The sequence below is a fragment of the Mus musculus genome, chromosome 1 (genome assembly GCF_000001635.26).
Source record: "Mus musculus strain C57BL/6J chromosome 1, GRCm38.p6 C57BL/6J".
Classification (NCBI taxonomy): Eukaryota; Metazoa; Chordata; class Mammalia; order Rodentia; family Muridae; genus Mus; species Mus musculus.
In genome coordinates this window covers 133,199,406-133,223,366 of record NC_000067.6, presented here as the reverse complement: position 1 = coordinate 133,223,366, position 23,961 = coordinate 133,199,406, and the positions used below count along the sequence as shown (strand labels likewise).

Here is a 23,961-nt window from a genome sequence, read left to right as displayed (position 1 = left end):
CCTGGCTGTCTGGGCAACTGGAGCTCTAGGTCCCCAATGATGGAGTGTGGCTGAAGTTCCCATGGGCTCCCTCTCCACACTGCTTCACAAAGATGGCTGCACCCACCATGGCTGTCCCCACCACAGTGCACAGTGGCCTGTCAGACCCAGCACTTTCCAGCTCACCTGGCTTAGGGACTCTGTGGACACTGGGATGTCCTGCCAGTTTCCCAAGAGGGGAGATCTTAGCCTGGGGTTTGGAGTGCACACATTAAACCTCCTGCTTCTTCCTCTCTTCTATCATTAACAAGAGGGCTGTAGGACCAGAGGAATCACCAATGCTCTGCCTGCGAGACACTTGCTCTCGGGTGGCTGTCCTAGGGAACGCCCTGTACTACCCACACTTTGTCTGTGGGTATCTTCTGGGAGCTGTGGTCATTAGCCGGGAGAGCTGTGTGGGTGTCTAATTAAGCAATCAACGGCAAATGCAAAACCGGTTCAAGCTGCCTGCTGACAGGCACCCAGGAGCCTCTCACAGACAGCTCCCTCTCCCCCGGCTTCCTGGAAAGGTCCCTGTTGTTTGCCTGACTGCAGAGAAGTGTCCCTAGCTGCCCTCCTACTATCCACTGGCACAGACTTCACACTCCCACAGGGTGCAATTTCTGCAGCTCACAGTATTAATCGGGCTCCTAGAAATGTGGGCCTGGCAACCCTCCTAGGTGGGCAAGTGAAGGGGTCCAGAGAAACAGCCTTGTGGGAGGCTGCTTCCTTGTCTGGCCTTTCTCCATGGCTCCAGGGCCATGTCTGGCCACTCTGGCATGTTAGAGTGAGGACATGTGGGTGTGCTCAAGACCATGATGAGATAGCGGGAGTGGGCAGCAGCTGTCCCTTCTAACTGAGACAACTGGGGAGAGCACCTGGCTCACCCTGTCCTATTTCACCTTTTAAATGGAATGCCCCATCTACTCTGGGAGCCATCGAAGAGGGGAAGAGAGGGAGGGTCCCTGTAAAGAGAAGTTTTCTTTTTTCTTTTTTTTTTTTTTTAAGAGTCTGAGGTCTCCCGAATCCTATCCAACACTTGTCCAGGAAATAAGGAGGGGAAATAGTCTGTGAGCAAAACCACAGGGGGACATGGGAAAGACTAGACTGGCTCTACCTACCGGGTCACCACTGCCCCTAGCTTAAGTCAATCAAAGCAATGAACAGATACCTGCCACTGTCCTGTAGCAACACATATCCTAAGCAAGGAGTGAGATGTATCCAACCCCTTAACCTCATGCCCTGGGCTCTCCCTGGGCCACATCCCATCTTCTTCCTTGTGCCTTTATCTCTCCGTGCATAGGCCTTTACCTGCCTATGACCTGTCTTACAGTGAAGCCGGAGGCAGAGATGCCTGTATTGATACCTAGGGTAGGGGTGGGGGTTCCAAAGGGACAGTACCTAGGCCACAACTGGGGACAAGAGACAAGCTGTGCTTCAGGGACAAATCCAGGGCTTGTAATTCTTCAGGGCTCCAGTCCCTCCCCCCCCCCCCCAGCCCACACCCTCCTTGCCCTCGTGCCCTCTCAAGCTCTGCCAGTTCTGCTCAGGACTCTGGTGCACACTCTGCTTCTGCCATTATCTGTGGTTCTTTCCTGAAGAAAGGAGAGCGTGACTCTATTTCTAACCACTGGGCCCTGTCCAGCCACCCTAACTAGAGAAGCTGGATCATACCAGCCACGAGTTGATACCATGAAGGGCTTGAAATGGATCACAGGAGAGAGTTTATTACCCTGTCATTAAGCTTTACAACTAAAGAAACTTCCTCCAGGGAGGAGGGTGGGGTTAACACCTATTTTCACAAGGTACTGTCTGGCTCAGAAAATCTCAAACATTTCCCCTTCCTCCTTGCCCACCATGCCAATACTAAACTCATCCATTTGAAATCTTAGGCCCTGATATAGTTCTCTCCTGAGAGGCTCTACCAGTGCCTGACAAATACAGCCAACCATTGGACTGAGCACAGGGTCCCCAATGGAGGAACTAGAGAAAGGACCCAAGGAGCTGAAGGGGTTTGCAGCCCCATAGGAGGAACAACAATATGAACCAACCAGTAAACCCAGAGCTCCCAGGGACTAAACCACCAACCAAAGAGTACACATGGAGGGACCCATGGCTCCAGCCCCATAAGTAGCAGAGGATGGCCTTGTTGGTCATCCATGGGAGGAGAGGCCCTTGGTCCTGTGAAGGCTCGATGCCCCAGTGTAGGGGAATGACAGGACCAGGAAGCAGTAGTGGGTGGGTTGGTGAACAGTAGGAGTGGGGAAGTGGTAGGAGGTTTTCCCTGTGCTGGGATAGCAAGCGTACACCACCCATAATGGATGTGCATCAGCTCTCTCCTCATCTTCCAAACGCTCTGCGTGTGAGTGTTCTAAGCAGCTGAATGGAACATAGCATCTTCATGTCTCCTTGAGGGGCCTTGAGATTTCTATCCTACCCCCTGCAATGATTTCCTTCCCTTTTCCACTGGGTGGGCCATCTCTCAGCCATTAGAGAAAGCTGTCTTTTAAAGTGGCTGATTCCAGCCACATCGATCATCTTGTAACCAGAAAAATACTTCTCCATCCCAGATAGAGGTGGGCCCCAAATCTCCTAGGAAAAGGCAGTGGACAATGATTTTGGCTGAGCTCAAATGCCAGTTTCTCCAGGAATTCTCTCCAGCTGTTCAGACCCCAGAAGTCCCTACCATGCTGAAGTGGCCACACCTCAGCCATTTATTCCATGGGCATGTCCTAAGCAGCCACGGTGAGGCATCTCCATCCTTGACATGGATACAGACAAAAGAAATGAAGGAAACATCCTCTCACTGGGGGCAATAGTGACAGCTAGAGGGGTGGGGCCAAGAGGTGCTCAGGTGTACATCGTGGAAGCAGTGAAGAGGCACAAGCACATTGCAGGGTAGGGGTAACAGAGGGTGACAGAGGGCAATAGGCATGGACACTGCACTCTGCTGGACATGCTCCACAGTTAGGACCACCGTCAATCCCCACACAGGAGCGCTGGGAAGGCACTGGGAGGCCACTGTGGGTCCCACAGTGTAGATGACATACAAAATGCCTTCTGCTCAGTGCTAGCGTCTCATGCATCAGTAGACCTCCGCTGCCGGTGTGCTCCCTCCCCACAGGAAGAATTGGCTCCATCAAGGGCAGCTAAAGCGCTGAGATATTTTCCTAACTTCTAAAACTCATGGACAGAGGAGAATGATGGGAAGACACCCAGGTTGGGTGACCATGGCTTTCATGATAACAGAATGAAAAGAGGGTACCGGAACATTCCTGAACCCACAAGAAACCCACACTGGACTAGGGAGATAGCTGTGGGACACGAAGAACAAGGACACAGGAGGTGCTCACCAAGCCCCCAGTGTCAGCATGGGATGTTTGGAGTGGTGCTTTCTCTACATAACCCGGAGCTGGCTCAGCCCCTAGGCAGAGCTTTTCCTTCCTCCCTACTCTAGGGATGACAACTTAGCTAACAAATTCCAGAAAAATGAAAGGATCTTCTGGAAAGGCACAGTCTCCTCTGCTTCCTCTCTTCCCTGCCCTGCCAAGCACTGCTTTGATCCTTGTGTGGACGGCTAAGATTTAAGCCCATTCTCAGAACACTGGGGAAGTTAAGACAGACATCGACCTTACTAACATAAACTCATTCCGCATCTAAGTGTGATGGAACGCACCTGCGATCCCCACACTGTGAGGCTGACGTGAGAGGAGGGAGAGTTCTAGGCTAGCCTGAGCTATACACTTAAGACCCTGTCTCAGAAAACCAAGGCCTGGGGACACAGCTTGGGAGTGGTCATGCTTGCCTTGCCCACCACATCCATGTTGCTTGGTTCAACCTTCATCACCACACAACAGACAGACAAACACCCCTCCCTGGAAAAGTCAGCATAACTAAAATATCACTACAAAGCAGAGAGACAGAGGGAAGTCATGCTCTTTTGTGCCACACATGGCTGTCCCCACAGTGGGAATTGCTCTGTTGATCTGGGGCTAAAGCACAGAGGTGCCAAATGGTGACCCAAGAGAGAAAGAGCATGACCCTGTGACCCCGTCTCTCTCTTAAACACTCCCATCCATCATGGGGACCTGCTGCTGACAGAAGCCAAAGCACCAACCACAGACCTGAGCTGGAGGCTCTTTCCAGCCTTGTCCAAAGCCACAAACATCTCTACACCTCTCTCCCTAAACTCAAAAGAACTCAATCTAAACCTGAGGTACCAAGGGCAAGACACCACTGGGTTCTCAAGAGTAGCTCTGGATGCTTCCCAGCCGTGGTAAACCTCAACCTCGGCTATCTTCAGGGCACGGAGTAAGGTGGTACCCAGCAACAGCCAGGCCTCTCCTGGGAGTCTCCACAGAACTGCCCATCCTGGAGTGAAAGCCCGGCCCCGCTGACACCTGGGCCTCCCCTGCCAGAGGAGTGTGGGCTCTCCAGACACCTCCCATCCCATGGTCACCGAGGGCCTCTGCAGCTGTCTTAGCTCAACACTCACACTAGATCACCACTAAAGCCCATTGCCCTTGGAGTCCCCTAGCCCCCTTCTCCTGTAGAACATCCTGTAGAACTCTTTAGAAAGAGCTTTTCTAAAGGACACTAAATAAACAAGCAGCACATTTTTCCCGTTTTGTTTTTGAGATCGTGTTTCTCTGTGTAGCCCTGGCTGGCCTGGAGTTTGCGATGTAGATCAGGCTGGCCTCTTAACTCACAGAAACCCATCTGCCTCTGCCTCCTGAGTACCGGAATTAAAGGCATGCATTGCCATACCTGGCCCCTTTCTAACTTTTAAGTTTGTATGCAGGTGTGTTTTGCCTGCATGTATGCCTGTCACAGATTGTTACGAGCTCCCTCGTGAGTGCTGGGACTAGAACATGGATCCTCAGGAAGGATCCAGTGCTCTCCACTGTTGAGTCGTCTCTCCAGGCCCTTATTTTTCAGTTTATTGGAAGAAATGGCAGAAAATCTGAGTGTATCCTGTGCTTAGTGAAGGGGGAGTGCTATCTGTGACTTCTTAAGCACACATGGGGTTAATGATGTAAGCCATAGAGTGTTTGACCAAGAGGCTTGACCAAGCTCTGTATGGAAGCTTTGGACACTTCTCCACTCAGGACAGTCTGGATGTGTACACAGGTATGCCCGCACAGCCCTGCTTACCAGGTATATACTGCTTCAAGGGGACAGAAAATAAAAAGCCATTGTGTGACGAGAGTAATGCTACACATAGAGTCAGATCTCCAAGGCTCAGGCTGTCACAGGGCCTTGTCCACTGGCTTTAGAGCAAGTGACTGAAGTGACTAATAAGCAGTGCCTTCAAGAAGGTTGAACATAGTGCTAAGTGCTTTCCAAATTCACTCCTCTAATCCACACACCGACACCTCTTATCCTGGTTTTACAAGGGATGAAACAGAAGCACACAGAGGTTATGTTATTGCCCAGCAGGGCCAGGATTTAAACTTGGCCTCTCGGATGTGGTTTCAACCTCTGTGCTGCAGCTGTTTTACTTTGCTACCAATTTCTTTTGGAGAAGACAGAAAAGAGGGCTTAAGACAAGGTTGCCTTTGTCTGTGAGAGGGGAGGTTTCCTGTGTTTCATTTACCTTAAAACTGAGCAATGTAATGATCTAATGGCTGGAATTCCCCCACGGTGTCCAGAAAGTTCCACCACTGATGCAGACAACGGACAGTTCACAGAGGTGGCCACAGAGGGCTCTGTTAATCACAGTGGACCGAGCTTAGCTAGGGCATAAGTACTAACTCATCTTTTCCACAGTCTAGATACAAACATCGGGACAGCCAACTGCTCCCTCGTGCAGCCCATGAGTCCCAGGATTTGCAGGGCCACTCTGAAAGTGCGCACCCTTCAAAGAAGAGGGGCTCCCAGTAGATGAACAACTGAGTCTCTCTCTCTCTCTCTCTCTCTCTCTCTCTCACACACACACACACACACACACACACACACACACACACACACAGCTCTCACGTTCTCCCCACCTTGACAACGTCTATGCCAAGTCCCACCCTACATGATGCCCTCTGTTCCTCCCCACCCCCACAGACAAAGCAACATATCACATGGGATGGGGAAGGAGGAGAGAGACAGCTGAAGCAGCAGTGGCGTGGTGTTCCCTGGCCCAGAGAGCAGTGCTGGGAACAGAAGGAGAAGCGAGCAGCTCATCTTGTCCGCTTTATGGACCATTCACTCTCCTCCCAGAGGACAGCAGCTACCACCTGCTCTGTCTACAAACCCAGCAAGCATTTGCATCTCATTCAGTGACTGGCCTCAACCATTTTTTCCTTTACAAATAGAGAAACTGAAGTCAAGTAGAGGAACTTTCTCCTTGTCACCAACTGTGAGACCTAAGTGTATGTGTCGGGGGAAGGGGCTGTTCTGTCCCCTTACAAATTTCCTACTCCCTACCCCAGAGAAGGTGGACATGATGGTTCCTTTCTCTTCTGAGTTTTCTCTTACTATCACTCAGGAAATCTCTGAGTGTTTCTTGTCCTCCTGTATGGCAACTGTCTGTACGTCACCTCTAGCAGATCTGGCAAGTACCCCCGGCTGGCTGAGTCTCCCTCATCACAGCATCCCTGGTGTCTGGCATGTGACCGCAGAGTCCCCTGGGCCTCTCACATAGGGGCTATGCTTCTCAGGCCTGGAATCCTCCGAGGCCCGGCCTGTGTCTGTGGGTCAGATGGTGTGACAAGGGTGGGATGGGACCTCTGCTGTTCTAACAAACTCATAGAAACAGCTGCACAGCTGCTCTGGGCTTGCGTGATGAAAATGATTCAGGAAAAGAGCGGCCTGGGAGTCTCCCTGGCCCCCAAGGTGAGGGTGAACTTTGGAGGTGCTTCTCGTGTGAGGACCCTTGCTCTACCACACGCCCCACCAGAAGCACTGGCTGGACTGTGGAGGGGTCCCAGGCCAGAGGAGGGTCCTGTAGAAAAGGCCCTGGCAGACGCAGACTGCTCTCCATTGTAAGAAGCAACTAGAAAGCCTCATTTAATAGCCTGGCTTCCCTCTTGGGTGAGGAGACAGGGAGGCTTCCTGACAGCCGTGCTACCAAACCCTTGGGAGCCTCTGTGCCACCCCCTTCCTGAAATCCCACTTCTCCCCACATGACCCTCAGTACAGACTGCTTCCCTGCTCCACACACATCAGTGGGGCCGGCTGTTGTAAGGCACCGTGGGGCCGGCCCTGGATACGCAGTGTGAGAGGATGGAGAAGGAGCCGGGGGTCTCTCTGCATCTTCCAAAGCTTCAGAGTGCTGCCTCTATCTTCTGCATCTTACCCGGCCTTTTGAAAAACAAATTCTTAACCACGCCCGGCATGTGCCAGGCACCAAGCACCTGGAAAAGAAGATGGAACCTATTCCAGGTGATCTTGTGACTCCTTCTGCGTGCCAAAGAACTGAGAGAGGACAGCCAGACTCCATCATTCCCGGCTCTTTAAATGAACAAAGCTGTTCTTGATGGCCAGAGGGCAGGCTGGGGCTAGCCAGAGGCCACGGCTGCCCACAAGGACAGCAGAGGCTGGGAAGTAAGTGAGGTGGACCGGACTGGTTGGGACATGAAGCACCACAACACAGACGCCAGAGGTTCTGAGTGCTCACTCTGTCCCCACAGCAAATACCCTGTGTGTGCTCAGGAAGGCTATACAGCCTCTCTGATCCTCAACTGACTGCACATGGCCATCACAGGATGGAGCCAGAAGAGGAGAGGGAGCAAGCTGATTGGGCCTCATGCCTACTTAACAATCTTTAAAGGGTGAAATCCTGTCCCCTGGGGGAGGGGGTGAGGGAGGAGGGGCAGTCAAGGCTCTCACCAGCTGCCAGAATTCTGCCTCCTTGCACAGCCCCTGAAGACCCAAGGCTCCCAGGCTGCCATGTGCCTCTGTCCACAGTGTTTGCTGTTTTCCCTCTGAAGTGCACAGCTTCCCTCAGACCCAGCTTGAACCCTCCCACGCTCCTGCATCCCTGCGCAACCCTGCCGCAGAGTCTCCTGCAGAAGGCTCCTTGTTTCTGAGCCCATCTCCTCTGCTAGGCTGGAAACATCAGAAAACAAGGGCTTACACTCTACTCTGTGCCTGCCATGAGGATAAGGGAGGTTTAGAGCCTGTGTCCCCTGTACTGAGGACACTGTGGACGTGGCGGCCCAACCTGTCACTCAAGAAGCTGGAGTTGCAGAGCCTCCTGGCCCCTCCCCTTTAGCAGAAAGCTAAAGGTTGAGAATAGACTGAAACCTCCAGCCACCCCAGCTCTGGCTCCTTACCATGTACACAGGGGCATTGCTCTCGGTACTTTAGTTAGATCTTTGGCAAAATCTTGTTACTTTGACTTTATAGATTTAAAAAAGGAAAAGTGATGTCAGAGAGGTTAGGGAAGTTGCTCAAAGTCACACAGCAGGCTACAGAGCTTACACAGGACTTCAGGTCTGTCTGGTTATCTGCTACACTTAGCCTCATGATGCATAATTTAACTCAACCGCAAGTGCCTGTGTGTGCCCAGGCCTCCTGCTCAAAATGAGGAAATGAGGCACTATTGACCTCAGGCTTTAAAACCATGCATCCTGGGAATTCTCTCCAGCTTCCGGTCCATTGCTAGGCCAGCTCTTACCCTATCTAAGGAGGCCAGCGGACTTCACATCAGACTGCGGCCCCAGCCTTCATCACTTCACAGTGCCATTACTGTGAGACACAGACTGGAGGGCTTGGCAGGTGGCTTCCCCAAGGTCAGTACTAAGAGCCATCAGGGATGGGAGACACTTACTATGGCGCCTTGGGGGCTCCCTACCCCTACACCCCTACCAGCCACAACTATAATCCTCACATTGTAGCCACAGCTACTCTGCTCTTCTGTATTTTCCTCCCCCAGAACCTAACTGTGGGCTGCTGCCCGGGTCAAGCTCATCTTTACACCTCATCCCTGTCGTTTGGCTGCTCCAGCCCCAATGCACAGAAGAGATCCTTCATTCTTGGGATTTCGAATGTGCCCATCCATCCTACAGAGCATCCTGAAGGATGCATTATTCTTCCCACCCTAAATCTAAGCCACCTCTTCCAGGGAGCCCTCCCTCATTGGCTATGTTCAAATCTGACCTTGTTGTCTGTGTTTCCATGGGACTTAATCTCCTCCCTGCCTTTACAGTGTCTGGAGCCATCATATGACACATCCATTTGGCAAACATTAACTAGAAGCCTTTGCCACATACCAGCCATCTACTGTGCAACTGCTAGGCACCAGACACTTGGCCCTTGGGAAACCTGCACTCAAAGCAGTGATCTTCAGACCCTTTCCTGGAAGAAGCTAAGCTCTGTGCCTGGGCTGCACTTTCCCAAGGACTGTCTCCTCTCTGCTCCATCAAGCACCTGACTTACAAAAACTTCTGCTTTTGCACACAGGCATCACTGGCTCCTTTCGACAGCGCGGTCACTCCTACAACGCAGGGAAGGCAGAAGGTATTAGGCTACTGAAAAGACAGCAACACCATGCCCAATGTGCCTTCTGCTTGCCAGCCTGGGCATCCAGGAAACTCAGGCCACATGGCTTCCACAGTCAATCTCCTGTGTCCCAGACCATGAAGATGAGAACTTTGGAGAGATGGATGGAACCGCTTCTCCCACGCTGCCTCAGTCAGGTCAACAGAGACAGAGAGAAAGCTGAGGTAAAGAGGGTATTGTAAGAGGCCTACAGCCTTTGCCACAATCATGCCTGCATTCCCAGCACAGAGGTGTGGTGCCAAACACAGGAAGAACTTGTGGAAAGACAAATGGCAGAGGGTAGACAGATGCTACCTAACTGCAATGGGATATGTGCTTCCGTGGGGTGCCATCCTTAAGACTATGTACTCTGTCTCGGTGGCCTAGTAAGATGGCCGTCTGGCTACCTGCCTTCTATGGGAAGGGAGGAAATAGACAAAATGAAGCTAAAATCCTTCTTCCAGGCAGAGTAGGGAGTGGGCAGCAACTGGACAGAGGGGCTTCAGAGCAGGGCTCTGGCTCCAGCAGCCAAGTGTAAGGCATGCCACAGACATGTCTGGTTCCAATCATGAGTGTAGTAACTGAGAACTAAGTAAGCCCTGACCCGAGGCTCTGTGGGAGTCCCCATCCCCGCCCTAACCTGTAATAGTGCAATATAACCCAGCTGCACTTACCCAGACACCGTGAGTCTCCTCTAAGGCCAACCCCTCAGAGGCCGGAGCTACCTGAGGGTCTGCGCCTCATGGGACAGTTCTCACTGGTACGATGGCCAAGCAGCCCTAGGAGAGTCAGGGCTGTGGACTTGCGGGGTATAGATGGAAGGATATATTTTTATTTTCAGTATTTGCAGATGCTGAAACAGTGGACAGGATTAGCGTTTGTCACTAGGGACAGACACGCAGCAGAGATTTATAAATAGGGTAAGTCAAGGAGCCTGTGTGAATGACCCCTTTATGGGATGAGAGAGGAAGGGCAGGGCTGGACAACAGCACACTGCGCTCTGGCCATTCTTTGGCCCCAGTCACAAGTGTACTAAGAAACAGACACCAAGGCAAGAAAACTGAATCACTACTCAGATGAAGAAAGGAGCCAAACAGACTGACTGGATCATGGCTCAGTGGAAAGGGCCCCAGGTTCCATCCCCACACGAAAAACAACAACAAAGGAATCTTTGAGAGAGCTAAGAATTAAACAAAGAAACAAAAAAAGAAAAATAAAAACCAAAAAAAGGGAAAAGGAAAAGAAAAGAAAACCCCCTCTGGAGAAAACAAAACAAACAAACAAGAAACCACAGAGCACCTTTATGTCTAAGGTGCTGAACTGGGAAGTAGATTGTGAGCCTGGTGTTTTAATGTGACCTGTGGACAACAGCCAGGCGTGTGCTGGGAAAAAGAGACTGGAGAGCAGATGGACAGATGACACTTGGTATCATTCGGGAGGAGAAACTCTGACACAGATTTGATTGTCGTGCTCCCCCACAGTCAGGCAGGAGCCTGCTCCACACTAGGCCTCAGCTAACCCGAACACTGTTAGGTGTAGCTGTGTGGATGTCACTCCTGGGAGACAGGAAAGGTCTCTGGGGAGCATCATGGGTAGGTAACATCCCTGTCTCTGAGTCCAGATCTCTGGGGTCGGCTCACGGAACACAGAAAGTAAGTGGGAAACAGACATGTTTTCCTTCAGTGAGCAAAACAGAAATGAGAACTGGGCTGGCTGCAGGCTAGCTGAGGGAGAATCCCTAGACAGTGACTAAATGTCTCCATTTTGCTTGGATTAAAGGGAGTTCCTGACACACAGAACATTTTTCAGGAAAGTCCATAACAAACCAGGATGGCTTGGTTATCTCATTAAATGACTCATACTTGATAATGTCTCTGGTTTGATAAGAACCAGTGGGCACCACATGAACCCTTCTTGCTCGGATGAATCTAGAACTCTGTCCCCAGAGTTGGGAGGCCTTGTGTCCAACTGCCTGTCCTGGGAGTCCTAGGGCACATATAACATTGTATCAAAACACTACCTGACTGGAAAGGTGACTTCTTGGGGGGGGGGGGTCAAACGACCGTTTCACAAAGGTAGAATTTCAGATATCTTACATTATCAGATATTTACATTATGATTCATAGCAATAGCAAAATTACAGTTATGAAGAAGCAATGGAAATAATTTTATGGCTGCGGGTCACCACAACATGAGGTATTAGAGCTGCACCATTAGGGAGGTTGAGAACCACTGCTCTAGAAAGTTCTTTTGAGTGATTGTTTGAATAATTTGTGCAAGCTCTATGACAGACTATGAGCTGGGCATCTGGGTGGCCCCTGGGCAGCCAGATGGCCACTTGGTCCCTCAAGGATCTCAGTGAACAAATACTGGAAGACTACCACAAGAAGAAACAGCAGGGCTGGTGAGATGGCTCAGTGGGTAAGAGCACCCGACTGCTCTTCCGAAGGTTCGGAGTTCAAATCCCAGCAACCACATGGTGGTTCATAACGAGATCTGACTCCCTCTTCTGACGAGATCTGACTCCCTCTTCTGGAGTGTCTGAAGACAGCTACAGTGTACACACATATAATAAATAAATAAATAAATCTTTAAAAAAAAAAAAAGAAGAAGAAGAAGAAACAGCAACAGCCATGCCAAGCTATCAAAATCAAATGCAGGCTACCCTGAGCATGCAGACCCTCTGTCCACAGGAAGCGCGGCTCCTCCCCATGTCCAGCCTCTCGGAGTCCAGTACAAGCAGCCGAGCTGTCCCTAGCTTGGGTCCCTTTACCTGTCCTCTGCTCTGCTGTTGAGGCAGGCTGAGCACTCGTGGTCAGCCCCTCAGTGTCCAGCTTTCTCTGCAGCTCCAGCTCCGTGCCTCCTCCTGCCAGCTGAAACGGAGCCCAGCTCTGACTGTGTCCTTGAGCTTGTGCAGACCAAAGGGCATCCGTGGACACCCAGATCCCCTGTCCCTAGAGCAGGTCTACCCTGTTCTTGGGCCAGGCAGGAGGAACATGGCCTTGAAAAGTCTGAATGAATAAAGCTCCCCTTTGCCTCTGCCTACTGAGCCATGTCTGCATGGGACAAATGCTCTGACAGTGCCCACAACATAAAAGGCGCTAGGAAGGAAGAGAGCAGAGCCTGAGGGAAGAGGCCAGGAACACCAAAACACATGAGGCTCCCTGTGCCTACTCTCCTGATTCTAGCACAGTTGTCCCACTGTCCCTCCCAAATCACCCAGTGGACACCTGAGCAATGTGGTGACGGGGACAGCCAAAAGCAACAGCAATGCCACAACAGTGCTCACATGCTCTGCATCAGCCTCTGTTTAAACTTAGAGCACATTTTTAGCCAATTGCCTTTGCTGCCAGAACCCTAAGGACCAGCCCCTCTTCCAGCTTCCAGTCACACCTTCACTAACATTCACACTCCTAGAGAGCGCTCCCTAGCTAGGCATTGGGACTTGGGCACAAGTCCAGCCTGACCTCACCGAGCCTACTCACCCCCATCACTCCCAGTTGGCTCCTTTCTTCCTGAACGGGTACAGATGAGTCAAGGCCTGCCCACGGCTCACACCCTGGAGCTCTGTGTTCAGGCAGAGAAGCCTCCGGGTGGAAGCCAGCTCTGCACAGCAGCATGCATGCAGTAGGAGCGCGAGGTGAAACGGCTCCTTCTGTTTCTGCTTCTCCCTAGTCTCCCTCTGCCCGAGATAACCGCTCTCCATTCACATGTGTGAGTCACCTGGCCAAGCTCTCTACAGAAGCAGCTCTAGGATGCTCTGCGCAGGAGCGGGGGAGAGAGAAATACAGTGTTGCACTAGCTCACTTTGTTTACTCTCGCTCTGGGATGCCAGAGGCCGCAGCATCCAGGCTGCTTCATTGTCTGGGCTCTTTCCCGCCTGATGTTCCCCCGCTTCTCTGTCTCCCTCGGGAGGCCCACCTTGTAACTCCAGCAACCAGCATGGGAGAAAGAGCTGGGCTAGCTAATAAGAAGGAGCTGTTTCTAAGAGTCCAGGAGCTCAGATGCCTTCCTGGCTGGAGCCTCTGGCTCACTTAACTCCAGGAGGTACTGACAGCCTCTGGTTGATTGGCTTCCTTTTCTGCCCGGCAGGTTCTTGTTTCATTTTCTTACCACAGATTTCCATCTTCGATCTGCAGGGGCAGATGGGTGAACAGCTGAGCCAGGCCTCGGGGACCTCAATTTCTCCCGGGGAGGAGACTCATCCACCCAATTCTCCAGGCTCAAACCTCGGGGGACCTTCTCGAGGGTAAGAGACAGTCCAGGCCTCCAAGAGGGAAAAGTACCAGGAGCAGGTCTAAGCCAAACCCTGATCCTCCACACTCCTTCCCCGATCCTATTCCTCAGAGAAGGACAGGACAGCTACAGGGCAGCCAGATCCTACCCCAGGACAGTCCACTCACTGTGCTTCGGAGAGTAAGGACCCTAACTTCTCTAGACACAACGCCATTGTCCTAAAAAACAATGTTAACTTTCTGATAAGCATGGCCAATGGGAAAAGAACAGAAATCGCTCCTGAGTTCTGCATGGCCCTCCTTGGCGACCGACACAAAGCAAAGAAGGTATAGACTCTAGTCTCCACAGCATACAACCAGCTGCTGCCTGTCTACCACTTGGTTAGGCATCAGTTTCCAAGAGAAGATTTACATAACAATCGAGAACGCATAGCTATGCTACCTTCGTTGTCCCTTGCACCTTGCTGAGTTCCTTATTTAATAGTCATAAAATAACAGGGTGTGGTGGCGCGCACCTTTTAATTCCAGTACTCAGGAGGCAGAGACGAGTGGATCTCTGTGAGTTCAAGACCAGCCAGGATACATAGTGAGACCTCGTCTCAAATATTTATAATTTTGGCCCAAGGCCAAGTAATTAGAAAGAGGTCTAAGCCGGGCATGGTGGCACACACCTTTAATCCCAGCACTCGAGAGGCAGAGGCAGGTGGATTTCTGAGTTTGAGGCCAGCCTGGTCTACAAAGTGAGTTCCAGGACAGTCAGGGCTATACAGAGAAACAGTGTCTCGAAAAACCAAACCAAAAAAAAAAAAAAAAGAAGAAGAAGAAAATGTTCTAACAGTAAGCTACACCGAAGCAAGCCTCTCCCCTCTCCCTCTCCCCCCTCCCCCTCTCCCCCTCCCCCTCCCCCTCTCCCTCTGTATGTGTGTGTGTTTGCGCATGTGCACATGCATGCACGCATCCTTTATTAACTGCAGATTAGGTCACAGGCAGCAGAAATCTCTAGGGACAGGCTATGGACAGCCAGGGGAACCTCATGACTAATCATTAATTTAATTAAATGTAGCTGAGCTGTATTTCACAACTAACTAAAAGAAAGAAGTTGTTGAGAATGTCTCAGGCTTTGCCGCCCTTCACCAGTACCACAACTTGAAATCTGTCTGAAGAGCAAGGCATAAGATGGTCAGGTCTGACTTTGGACCTAGTACTGACCTCCCTGCCTTCTCCCCTTTCCCAACCTGCAGAGGCCAGAATGGGTGCGAATGAGCCACCCTGTTGCCGTCTGGTCTCAGCTCCTACAACAACATCTCCCGGAGGAAGAGGCCTCTTTCTAAAGCAAGTGATCACTTACTGTGAAATCAAAGAAGCAACGTCTAATTAAAGGGAATAATTAATGGGCAATTAGTCTGTAATGAATGAATGGGCATAGGCAGTGATCACCAAGGCTTCTGACATCCCACAGAAAGAAGCGATACAGCATGTCCTGATAGTGCGGGCAGACACAGGAGAGAGAGGGTCTTACCCTGCCCGCCCCACTCCTCCAAGTAAAGCCACCAAAAGACTCTTTGGTCTTGATCAAGCCCTACCTCTAGCTGCCTTTGCAGGTGATACAGAGACAGCAGAGTGTGTCACATACTGTGCTGAGGGTTTGGGGATTCGGTTCCCCAAACCCAGGACAGGAAGAGTGCTGTGCAACAGGTAACCTAGTTCCTTCAGCAACACATCACAGGAAAGAGCGCAGATAGGAGTCACCTGAGAGCCGTGACAGCTGTCACAACATTCAGACCTTATTTGGAGCCAAATCAAAAGGAAAGATCTATTTTTTAAATATGATGGACAGAGAAATGCAAATACTAGTAAGACTTGTTAGCTCTGTTTAGGTATTTTGATATTTTAGATATTTTGATGTTTTCCTAAGAGTCAGCACCTTTAGAGATGAAATAATCAGCTGTCTAGGTTTTTCTTCAAAATAATCAGAAGACAGAAAAAAAGGACTAGGAATGGTGAAAGCAAGACCAGCCGTGAGCTACTTCAAATGATCAAACCTTGGCATAGGAGGGTTACGACATCGTCCACTTTGCTCTTACACGTGCTTAAAAGTTTTCATTTAAAAAATTAATTGGGCTGGTGAGATGGCTCAGTGGGTAAGAGCACCCGACTGCTCTTCCGAAGGTCCAGAGTTCAAATCCCAGCAACCACATGGTGGCTCACAACCATCCGTAACAAGATCTGACTCCCTCTTCTGGTGTGTCTGAAGACAGCTACAGTGTACTTACATATAATAATAAATAAATAAATAAATAAAAATGTGCAGTCCAGGAATGGCCACTCCTAGATTAAACCTTGCTCTAAAGACAACACAGACAAGAAGCATAAAAGCGGCATTATAAAAGCAAAATACAGGAAGACACAGAGTTCCATCAGGAAGATAAGCCACAGCAGTACAACACTCTACAGCTGTATGTGGTAAACCAGATAGCTCTCCGAAACAAAAAAAGGGGTAAGCAGAAGAAGGCTAGAGACAGAATACTGACTCGGATGGCATGCAAAATTGGGGGGGGGGATTAATTGGGCTGGTGAGATGGCTCAGTGGTTAAGAGCTCTGACTGCTCTTCCAAAGGTACTGAGTTCAAATCCCATCAACCACATGGTGGCTCACAACTACCCATAATGAGATCTGACATCGTCTTCTGGTGTGTATGAAGACAGCTACAGTGTACCTATTTACAATAATAAATAAATCTCTAAAAAAAAAAAAAATTAGCGGGGCAGTGGTGGCGCACGCCTTTAATCCCAGCACTTGGGAGGCAGAGGCAGGCAGATATCTGAGTTCCAGGCCAGCCTGGTCTACAGAGAGAGTTCCAGGACAGACAGGGCTACACAGAGAAACCCTGTCTCAAAAAAAAAAAAAATTAATTAATATAAATCACCAGGTGTAAGAGATGTCTCAGTCAATAAAGGTCCTGTCATACAAGCCTGAGGACCTGAGTTTGAGTCCCAGGCACCTCTTCAAAAGGCTTCCAGTGGCAGGAGTCGGGTCGGGGGTGGGGTCAGGGACTAGATCCCTCAAGCTCATTGGCTGTCCAGCCTAGCTAAATTGATAAGCACCAGGCTCTGTCTCAAATAAATAAATTTATTTAAGTATATAAATCAGAAGCTAAACCCAGTGGCAGAGGCCTGTAATTCCAGGCTGGGACAGGAGGATAATAAATCCATGGCCTTCCTGGCCAAGAGTCCAAGGGGGTGAGAGACAAGATGACTAAGCGGATTAAAGGCACCTGCAGCAACGTGAGTTCAATCCCTGGAATCCAGAGCCCACTCTGGGAAGGAGAGAACTGACTCGCACAAACTATCCTCTGACTCCATATGTGCCTTGTGTGCACTCGTGAACACACGCACAATGGATAAATAAAAGTCAACTTTTTTTTTTCTATTTAAAACGTGAATTCAAGAGCAGCCTGGACATCTTGGTGAGACTTGGTGGTCCATGCCTCCATGAGTTCAATGTCATCCTTTGCTACACAGAGTTGCAGGCCAGCCTAGACCATGGGAGAACATAGCTCAAAAGCCAAATAGATAAAATAAATGGCAAATCAAGTGAACTTGTGGCCAGGATTTAACAAACTCCTAGAAACTGGCCAGGTCTCTAGCTCTGGCCTGGGGTACCTTTTCTGTAGCTACCTGAACACATGGGGCAAGAAACCAGGGTGCTAGCCGGGCAGTGGTGGTGCACACCTTTAATCCCAGCACTTGGGAAGTAGAGGCAGGCAGATTTCTAAGTTCGAGGCCAGCCTGGTCTACAGGATGAGTTCCAGGACAGCCAGGGCTATACAGAGAAACCCTGTTACAAAACAAACAAACAAACAAACAAACAAACAAAAAAAACCAGGGTGCTATTCCCTTTCTGGCAGAACTATTGCACTATATCCTCGTGTTCTCTCTCTCTCTCTCTCTCTCTCTCTCTCTCTCTCTCTCTCTCTCTCTCTCCCCACAGAGTCTCTCTGTATAGCTCTAGCTGTCCTGGATTTGCTTTGTAGAGAAGAGCCCCCTGCCTCTGCCTCCCAAGTGCTGGGATTAAAAGCGTGTGTCACAGCTTGTACCCTCGTTCTCTACAGCTCTTGGTCCTGCCAGCACCACCTAAGAGAAACTGGCAGCCCCTGGGCATGTCATCTTCAGAAGACAGGTCCCGCCCTTCCTTCCCTGGAACAGCCATCTCTGAGGGCATCACCAGGCCCAGGTGCAGTTCCCTCTGAACCAGGGTCCTGAGGCAAGCCCTCTCAGCAAAGCAGCACTTGTAACAGCTGGGTGGGCTTTGCGGCCTCTCTGCCTCCATCAGTGGACAGCAGCGGGACATGGGGATAGAAGGAAGGGTAGGTGTGGGAAGGACAAGGCCACACAAGAACCAAGAACTCAAGCCTGTGTTCCAGCCCCGCCCTGCCAAGACAGCCAAGCCCCGCCAACCCTCCTTGAACAAACACCCCCCACGCTGAAGGCTGCACCCTCTTCAGCACTTCCTGGTGCTACTGATCGGGAACGAAGGGAGGGGAGAAGGTTCCGAAGCTAGAGACTGAGGGAGAAGGGAATCACAAATCTGAGCAAACGCAGAACATGAGGGTAGCCGGGGTCCTTTGAAGGAAGGAATCAGGAAAAAGTGTGCCTTGTCTGGCATGTTCTGGAGTTCAAATTTGTTAAGTAAATAATTGACTAAAGAGAGAAAGGGAGATAGTGTCAGCAGTAGGGAGTGAATGGAGAGAGGTGGAAGGAGAGGATGCCCCTGGAATAGGTAACCCAGGCAATAGCCAGCTCAGCCAGCCTCCTGTCTGGTCCCCAACAGCCCCAGACCGGTATCCCCAGCCCTTACCGACCAGGAAATGTGTGTGTGAAAACCACCTCGTGCTGCCAATAGTCCACTTCCCACATGCGCGGAGCAGGCCACTCTAGCCAGAGCCACAAGTGCCCTCCTCTACCTGCTCCTAAGATGCAAAATGCCAGGAGATGCTCCACCCCAGATCCCAACAGCCAATCAAAGAAGCTGGCCCAGAGCCTGCCCTCTTGGGACACATTGCCACAATATTCAACCGCTGGGCTTGTTCCATATGCATGGCCATGCTGTGCAGTCACGAGATGACCCACCACAGACCTGCCTCTAGGTTACGTCCGCCTCCTGCTTCCTTGCTCTCAATGATCTTCAGGGACCATGGGGCCCAAGGTCCCCGTGAATCAACCTTCCTCAAAGCCAAGGGCAAGCAGGCACAGATCCAACTCTTAGATGATGAGGCAGTGGCCAGCGAGTCAAGGAACCTTGCAACTCACTCCAGCTACTATCCTGATGCCGGAATGAAAATCCTGGCTCTGCCACTTCATGCTTTCATGACTCCGGCAAATCACTGAATGCTTCAAAGTGACCCAAGGTCACTGTGACCCTTTCCTTCTGTCTGCATCCTCAGAAGGATGGGAACGTGCACAGAGAGAAAGTGCTGTGGCTCTTAACAGCAAAGACGCTCTATAAACGCAGGGTATCGTTATCATAAATGAGAGGCCCTGCCCACACAGCAGGGAGGGCACAGGTTTCTGTCAGGCTCGGCAGTACCCCACTGTATGAGGATTAGACAAATGCAAACCAAGCCAGAGGGCACCCAAGCTCTAAGCTCACTCCAGAACTCTGCCCAGAGACACGCCCCCCCCCCCCAGCTCTATGGGGAAGGATCTGAAGAGTGTGAGGGAAAATGGAAAGGGAGGGGTGGGCTGGTGTTGGGGAATGGTTTTGTGCACTGTGTATTCAGATGCTGATTACAGAGTTCTGGATACAGTCTGGACACTGTCATTGTCATTACTCTTGAAACATCTCCTGTCTCAAAGTTGTGTGAAAACTGTTCCTCATCACACTAGAATGGTTAATAAAGAACTGATCAGCCAATAGCAGGGCAGGAGAGTTCAGGCAATACCAGTGTGTGTTGGGGGGGTGGGGAGGGGTTGTCCCTGGTGGAAAGCAGAGAGAAGAAAAGGTCACCATGAGAGTCGCAATGAGGGCATAGATGGAACAGGAGCAGCCAGGGTAAGCCTAAGATGGCAGGTATGATGGCTTGTATATACTTGGTCCAGGGAGTAGCACTATTAGGAGGTGTGGCCCTGTAGGAGTGGGTGTGTCACTGTGGGCGTGGGCTTTAAGACCCTCATCCTAGCTGCCTGAAAGTTAATCTTCCACTAGCAGCCTTCAGATGAAGATGTAGATCTCTTAGCTCCTCCTGCACCACGCCTGCCTAGATGCTGCCATGCTCCCACCATGATGATAATGGACTGAACCTCTGAACCTGTAAGCCAGCCCCAGTTAAATGTTGTCCTTTATAAGAGTTGCCTTGGTCATGGTGTCTGTTCCCAGCAGTAAAACCCTATCTTAGACAGCTGGTAACGGGGCACATGGCTGGGTAGTAGGCAGCATAGTCGGGTTACAATAGATGAGTATCTGCCCAGCTCTGGTGCTTGAAGCTTATTAATAAATATAATAGGTCTCTGTGTCATTATTCAGATACAAGGGAGGGTGTAGAAAAGCTCTGTACTTTTACAGTCTGGACCTAGGATCTGTGTTGTGGAGTTGACAGAAGGTTTATCTGACCATCCAGGACTTGGTCTAAAGCAGGCAACATGGAGCAGCAGGTAGCTCATACTCCAATAGCCCTTTCTTCTTTCCCCCTGAAAGAAAGCACGTATCCGTGGAACCAGAGCTCTAAGTCAGGTTCTGTCGTAGCTCTTTCTGTAGAACAATAACCATATCAATAGTAATCTCTGAGGCTGGGGATGTAGCTCAGTTGGTCGTGAGACCCTAGATTCAGCCCTTAGCACTGCATTAACTATGCAGTTCATGCCTACAATCTCAGCAGAGGACCAGAAGGTCACTCAAGGTCACCCTCGCCTCCTCAACATGTCAAGACCAACCTGGGATACAAAGCTCAAAGTAACAACAACAATAATATTCTCTGAACATTTGCATAGCTTTTTTAGACACATGGACTGTTTTCCATTTTAGCTTCATGTAAGGAGAAAGCTCTAGAATCTTCTTTTTTTCTCAGGTGAAATAAACAGGTAGGACCCGAGGGAGATGAGAAATTATCTGGTTATATATCCTTAAGGGAGAGGCAAAGCCAGGTGAGAATCAAATCTCTCCTGCTCCAATCAGAAGCCAGGGTTCAGCCTGGAAGAGATGGCTGTGGCATATCCAGAGGCCTGGGCCTGCTTTCTGGAAGAACCTCCATTTTAGGCAGCTCACAACCACTGGGAACTCCTGCTCCAGCGCATCTAACGCCCTCTTCTGGCCCCCATGAGAAGCAGCACTCACGTGCACACACCCCAACCCAATCAAAAATAATAAAAATTATTAAACCTTAATAATACAAACGGTGGTCTATAATTCTCCAAGAGACACTCTTCAAATAGCTGTGAAACTCACCAGAGCTTCCTAAATTATCACAGAGGCAGGCTCTAGGCATACTATTATGAATTTATTTTGTGTTGTAGAGTAGTGTACATTTAGAGATCAGATGACACCCCCATGTGGGTCCCAGGGATCAAACACACACCATTAGGCTTGGCAGCAAGCACCTTCACCCACTAAAGCCAGCTTACTTTTCCTCTTTTTTTTTTTGTTTAATTGACAAATACTAATTGGATATGCTTATGGAGAACAATGGGATATTTTAGAATAAGCTAATTAGCACCTACATCACCTCATACTCTTATTTCTTTGTTATGAGAATAGTTAACTCCACTCTGTGAAAGATGGAGTACATTGTTACAGTCACCACTTGAAGCTAGCAAGACCACCAGCACCACCTCCCGTGTGTAGCTGAGATGGGTGGACATCCCCTCTTCCTCAGCCACACCTCCATAGGCTCCGTAGGGTCAACAACACAGGAAATGTTCAGAGGCACTTTTCCACTCAATTGTTCCTGTCTTTGCCAGCTGGAGCCAGGGAGGGAAGCAGGAAGGGTGGACACTCGGCTGGGGGGGGTGGGGGAGGAGTTAGCATGACCTCATTCCGGCACTGCAGGCAGGGGCAGGGCCCAAGCTGGCCCTGGTCTAGCCACCCCCTCCTTCCCTAGGAGGCATTGGCTAAGGAGAAGCCCCTCTGGAAGGTAGGTTGGGAAGTGGCTGTACTTAGCAGTAGAGTCCTCAGGGAATCCCATCTCTCGGAGCATTGTTAAGAGACAGTGAACATTTGGCCCTATTCTGCTCGTTGCCAGCGCGGCTAAGTAAAGGCAAAGGAACATTCCAGAAAACATCACAAAGCCCTCAACTCCAAGGTTTGCAGTGTCAGGCAGATGCACACATTTTGAGCGGCAGAGTTAAAAACAGCTTCAGGACAGAGAGACAGAGAGGAGCTGAAGTGATAGATAGGTCAGTGGGCCAGGGTGTTATCACTCAAACCTGATGACCAGAGATCATCCCTAGATCACATACCGGAAGGAGAGACTGCCAAAAGTTGCCCTCTGACCTCCACACATGTCCTGTGGTACACACGTACACCACAGGCACACAGTACCCACCCTTCTGCATTTCCTGTCTGAGATGCCCGGGACCAAAGAGCTAGCTGAACAGAGCCAGGCATTGAGGGTGGGAAAGCATAGTGGGCGGGGCAGGACCTTCTTTTCTGACTCTGCTCTGACAGCTCTTTTCTGTACTGGTCGGTATTAGTTCCGCAGGGTCACCTTCAGGAGTCATCTCTCAGATGCTCCACTAGAAAAGCCTCCACGTTGTGATCTTCTCCAATGTCAAGAGAGTCCTTCCGAGGGACCCTATTCCCAATGTCCCATCTAATATCCTATGCTGTTTTACCCTCCTGTCTCCAGACACCATTTCACTATACTCTAAACCTGGTATTGCCAGCCCCACCTACTGAGTGTTTGAAACAGTTCTTGGGGAGTTGTCAAGATAGAATTCCCCTATCCACATCTCGGGTTTAAGGCCAGCACCTGCCCAGGCCCAGTCCTCCCCAGTGCCAACAGCCCCTGCAGTTTATAGGATGCCTCTGCAAGCCCTCTGCACTGGGCTGGCTTGTCCTCCTACCTCAACCTCCGAGAGCCTGGAGGCCAATCCCCACGGGTGCAGAAATGCTTTTTACACAAGAATGTGCAAACTCCAGACACCCAAGCCAGTCACCGGAACAGAATCACAACAGCTGTGCCTGCCTGAGACAAGTCTCCTGCTTCGGTGGTCCAGGGTGACTGATGGAGAGCTGGATCTGAGGATGGAAACTATAAAGGAGGAATGTCTGAAGGCAGGGAGGGGGGATGTGGAGGCTCTTGGGCCTCTTTCTGGATTCCCAGACATCTCAGTTAGTTCCTTTAGATAGAAAAATAAAGGAAAATTCCCCAGCTCTCTCTGCCTTCTGGTTCCGCAATGCCATGTAGCAGTGGCTAGGCTGGACAGAAATCAACTGAGCTTGGGAAGGGATAGAGAAGCAGACTAGACCGTTGGCCATCTAAACTGGTCAGTGTCTCCCATCTGAGTACAGCATTGCCAGAGCCAGAAGAATAAGGCAGAAGGACACCAGGAAACAAAACACGGAACGTTTATGTCTCACCGGCCCTAGCAAGGAGCTGCCTTCCAACAGCTGTTGTCACCTTGACGGCCTGCATCCCAGTTCAGCCAGTGAGACCTCACAAGGCACAACGGCGTAGGATGGGGTCCCTGGGTGTGTTAGCACACACAGAGAGAGACAGAAAGACAGGAATAGAACTGAGAGGCAGGGTGGGTATGCATAAAGATGAGGAAAGGGAAGAGAATTAATGAGCTCTTGCTGGAATTAATTTTAAAAGAGCAAACACAAGCCATTCGTGGGAGAGGGTAGAATTCCCCAGCTCAGCTGCTCCAGAGGACCCTGCTGGGGGACCAGAGAGTTGTCTGTCTGCCTTGTGATTACAAGGGACATGGGTGTCTTGGGGGAAAACCCAGGAACTAGACCCCTCCATCCTACCCCTGGGCTCCATGGAAGGCATATCATGGGTTGGTAAACTACTGTCATGCTAAGGATGTTGAGAATAAGTCCCCCAACCTTGTCACTTGCTATGAAGACTGCCAGGTTTGTAAAACACCGTCCCGATGCTTAAAGACAAGGCATCACGGCAAGTAGACAGTGTGCAGGAAGCACCAACCAGACACACCTCTCCTTTTCATTTAAACCACCCTATCATAGAGCAAATATCTGATCTCCACATCGGGAGCCCCAGGTTCCACAAGGCTA

The 23,961-nt window shown here is 50.4% G+C and overlaps 1 protein-coding gene and 1 long non-coding RNA gene across 23 annotated transcripts in view; one reads left to right on the top strand and one right to left on the bottom strand.

Moving 5' to 3' along the window:
- Positions 1-23,961, bottom strand: part of Plekha6 (pleckstrin homology domain containing, family A member 6) — a 141,404-nt gene that overhangs the window by 80,069 nt on the left and 37,374 nt on the right. The window contains exon 1 of one of the 22 annotated variants that reach the window (XR_003955356.1): positions 12,978-13,473. The exons of the other annotated variants lie outside the window; for them this stretch is intronic. The gene's annotated coding sequence lies outside the window, so the exon portion shown is untranslated. Of the gene's footprint in view, positions 1-12,977; positions 13,474-23,961 lie in introns of those variants that run through there. 22 annotated transcript variants of the gene reach the window in all.
- Gm51648 lies at positions 9,180-15,635 on the top strand. Its single transcript, XR_003948006.1, has 3 exons — positions 9,180-9,677; positions 13,632-13,741; positions 14,969-15,635. It is a non-coding gene; the product is annotated as a predicted gene, 51648 (long non-coding RNA).